Raw genomic sequence first — 4,564 nt, 5'->3', positions numbered from 1 at the left:
GTAACACACCGCCTTATCAAGTTATCTGCACCAATTTTGAATAGATAAGAGTCATCCCATACATAATGATTAGCATCTTTGAAAAACTTTTTCTTTTGATGCCATCCAAAATCTTCAGGAACTACTCCTGCAGCTTTAAAATTTGCCAAATCTGCAAACCATGGCCTTTCTTGAATTGCAAGGAGTTTTTCATCAAGAAACTCATCTATCACTTCTGATTCAATTGCAGTTACTTCCTCATTTGCAAGTCTTGATAAGTGATCTGCCACATTGTTTTCACTGCCCTTTTTATCCTTTATTTCTAAATCAAATTCCTGCAGCAGAAGAATCCATCTTATTAGTCTTGGCTTGGAATCTGATTTTGTCAACAAGTACCTAATTGCAGCATGGTTAGTAAAAACAATCACTTTAGAACCAATAAGGTAAGATCTAAATTTTTCAAGTGCATACACTATAGCAAGCAATTCTTTTTCAGTAGTTGTATAATTACTTTGAGCATCATTTAAGACTTTACTTGCATAGTGTATCACATGAAAAAATTTCTCTTTTCTTTGCCCCAATACTGCTCCTCCTGCATAATCACTAGCATCACACATCAGTTCAAAATGATAAAGCCAATTAGGTGCACTGATTATGGGTGCAAAAATAACTTTTCCTTTTAAATTCTTAAAAGCAATTAAACAGTTTTCATCAAAATTAAATGGAGTATCCTTATTCAGTAAAAACCAGCATGACCTAGAAAACTTATGATTCCTTTGATGTTGACTGGTGGAGGTAGCTTTTCTATAACTTCAACTTTGGCTTTACCTACCTCAATCCCTTTGCTAGAGATTTTGTGTCCTAAAACTATACCTTCTCTCACCATAAAGTGACATTTTTCCCAATTGAGGACAAGATTGGTCTCCACACATCGTTTTAGTACGGTATCTAAATTCTTCAAACAAGAACTAAAAGTAGCTCCATAAACAGAAAAATCATCCATGAAAACTTCAATTCCCTTTTCTAATAGATCTGCAAAAATAGCAAACATGCATCTTTGAAAAGTTGTTGGAGCATTACACAGTCCAAATGGCATCTTTCTATATGCAAAAATACCAAAAGGACAAGTGAAAGCAGTCTTTTCTTGATCTTCTGGATTTACAACAATTTAATTATAACCTGAATAACCATCCAAAAAGCTATAATAAGCTTTGCCTGCCAATCTCTCCAGCATTTGATCCATGAAGGGTAGTGGAAAATGATCTTTTCTTGTGGCTTGATTGAGTTTTCTATAATCAATACACATCCTCCAACCTGTGACTGTTCTTGTTGGAATTAACTCATTTTTGTCATTATGAATTACTGTCATGCCACCTTTCTTTGGAACTACTTGCACAAGACTGACCCAGGCACTATCTGATATAGGATAAATCATCCCTGCTTCCAACAGCTTCTGAACTTCTTTCTTTACTACTTCCTTCATAGTAGGATTTAGGCGTCTTTGAGGTTGAGCTACAGGTTTGAAGTCTTTTTCCATGTGAATTTTGTGCATACAATAAGAAGGACTTATGCCTTTCAAATCAGATAGAGTCCATCCTATTGCTCCTTTATTTGACTTTAACACTTTCACTACTTCCTCTTCTTCTTATGCTGTTAGCGAGTTGCTGAGAATGACTGGTTTCTCCCCATTTTCTGCCAAAAAAACATATTTCAAATGAGTTGGTAGTTGTTTCAATTCTATCTTCTGAGGTTGAAAAATTTCTTCTTTGATTAGATCTTGCTTTTGACTAGCATCATAAAGAATCTCTTTAGCCTTATCTAACTCTTCAACACAGTCCTGTATTTCTTTTCTTTCCCCTTCATCTATGTCTTCAATACTATCCATGATAACTTTCATTAAAGGTTCAATTGTTAAACAATTTTTTTGAGTTTCAAAACAAATATCATCAATCACATCCACTCCGAAACACTCTTTTTGATCATTTGAATACTCCATTGCTTCAAAAACATTGAAGCTTACTTCTTCATCTTGAACACAAACCTTTAATTTTCCTTTGTCTACATCAATTATAACTTTGGTAGTTTTCATAAATGGTCTTCCCAATATCAAAGGGACTTCAGCATCTTCTTCAATATCCATAACAACAAAATCTACTGGGAAGAGAAATTTATCCACCTTTAGCAACAAATCTTCAACTATTCCATGTGGATATTTGATTGGTCTATCAGCCAACTGCAAAGTCATTATTGTTGGTCTCACTTCTACATCTCCAATTTTCTTCAGCATTGATTAAGGCATCAAATTAATACTAGCTCCAAGATCCAATAATGCCTTTCCAACGGTGAGATTTCCTATGGTATCTGGAAAAGTGAAACTCCCAGGATCTTTGGATTTCTGTGGTAATGATTTTTGAATTATAGCACTGCATCCAACTTCCAATTCCACTATTTCCTGGTCAATAATTCCTTCATGAATTTAGCATATGTAGGCATCTGCTCTAAAGCTTCAGTAAAAGGAATGATAATTTGCAGTATTTTGAGAATATCCATGAATCTTGCAAATTGTCTTTCTTTGTCTTTCTTTGTAGGAGCATGTGGATAAGGTACATCTTTTATAGGAACACTCCTCTCTTGTTTCTCACTTTTTTGATTTTTTTCTATTTTCTCTCCAATATCTATAATATTTTCCTTATTCCTTCCTTCTCCTCCCTCACACTCAATCTGTTCTTTTTCACTTTCTTTATCTTTTAAAACCTCCTCCTCAACAACTAAATTATCTCCAATTCGTTTTCCTATAAATTTTCCACTTCTGGTAGTGATAGACATGCAATGTTCCTTGGGATTGGTTTGTGTATTGGCTGAAAATTGACTTCCTTGATTACCAGCTAACTGTTTAGCCAGCTGCCCCACCTGTGTCTCTAAATTTCTTATTGATGCTTCAGTATTTTTCTTATTAGATAGAGAGGCTTGCATGAACTTCTCAAAAGTATCCTCCAATTTAGATGTTCTCTCATGAATGGAAGGATAATGTGGTTGTTGCTGATAAGGAGCTTGTTTGTTAGATGATCCAGCCTCTTGCTTCCACCCAAAACCTTGATTAGGATTATTCCTCCACCCATGAGACATGTTATTTGGATAATTAGATGCAAAGCCACCTTGTCTTCCTTGATTATTCATATACTGAACCTCTTCCTCTGATGGATTTTGGTAAGAGCATTGGTCATTAAGATGATCTCCCCCACAAAAATCACACTTCAAAGCTTGATTCTGAATTGAAGGAGAATTTATTGCATGTAATTGTTGAGGCAGTTTTGACATTTGCTTGGTTAATGCCTCAATTTGTTGAGTCAAAATCTTGTTTTGTGCTAAAATTGCATCTGAAGTACTAAGATCAAAACCCCTTTCTTTTGCACTGTATATCTATCATGTTGAGCTTGGTAATCTGTTGAAGCTAGGGCATCAATGATTCTTGTAGCTTGCTCTACATCAACACTCATCATTGTACCTTCTGCTGCAGCATCCAAGATCATTTTAGTATCAGGCCTCAAACCATTATGGAAAATATTCAACTGAGCAATATCCTCAAAGCCATGATTAGGACATCTTCTTAACATCACTTTAAAGCATTCCCAAGCTTCACAAAAAGGTTCATTTGACCCTTGCCTGAATGTGGAGATATCAAACTTAACCTTGATATATCGAGAGAGTGGGAATAATCTGTGTAGGAATTTCTCTTCTACATCATTCTAGCTACTTAGACTCTGGTTTGGATGCGACTTTAACCATTCTTTTGCTTTGCTTGCAAGTGAGAAAGGAAATAGATGCAGATAAACAAATTCAATATCATTTTCCTCGAAGCCCATGGTCCCAACCAACTCATAGAATGTGGATCGATGAGTATAAGGGTCTTCATGATCCATTCCAGTGAATTGATGAGTGCTAATTAAGCTAAGAAAAGTTGGCTTCATTTCTAATGATTTGGTGGCAGGAGGTATGGCTATGCTGGAGAAATGCCTTGGTCCTTGTTGCATAGCATAGTCTCCCAATGTCCTTCTAGGTGGATTTTGTCTATTTTCAGCCATTTGGAACTCTGTTTGATTGTGTGAGTTGAGAATATTGGAAGATTCTCCTTTGGCTTGTCCTTGCTTCTTCTTTTCTTCTCTCTTCTTGCTTTGATTTTTTCTAGCTGTCTTCTCAATTTCTGGATCAAATTCCAATTGATCTTCAGGAACCTATCTTCTTAATAGCATGTGTCTAAGACAACTCAAGCAAGGATTAACACAGGATAAAAGAATAAGATATAAACAAGTGTATATTCACAAAGAAAATAGAATATTCACAATATTCAATGAGTTATACTTCAGAAATTCTTAAAAGAAATTGTTCCCCGGCAACGACGCCAAAAACTTCTTGATTTTTCTCGACAAGTGTATCGAATCAACTGTAATATAATACTCTTTAAAGTACGAATGTCGAACCCACAGAGAACAATTCTAATTAAGATGTTCTGTTGTAAAACTCATTAAGTATAGAAAATAATTTTGAGACTTTGTTCATAACCAAATTAAAGATTTCACAAATAACT

The 4,564-nt window shown here is 35.1% G+C and overlaps 1 pseudogene; it reads left to right on the top strand.

The window, feature by feature from the left end:
• The first annotated feature begins 3,564 nt into the window (after positions 1–3,564).
• Positions 3,565–3,671, top strand: LOC137838954 (small nucleolar RNA R71; annotated as a pseudogene).
• Positions 3,672–4,564: the final 893 nt, after the last annotated feature.

Source organism: Phaseolus vulgaris, chromosome 4 (genome assembly GCF_000499845.2).
Source record: "Phaseolus vulgaris cultivar G19833 chromosome 4, P. vulgaris v2.0, whole genome shotgun sequence".
In the NCBI taxonomy this organism is placed as follows: domain Eukaryota; kingdom Viridiplantae; phylum Streptophyta; class Magnoliopsida; order Fabales; family Fabaceae; genus Phaseolus; species Phaseolus vulgaris.
The sequence above is the reverse complement of the archived record's forward strand: the minus strand, read 5'-3'. Positions and strand labels throughout refer to the sequence as shown.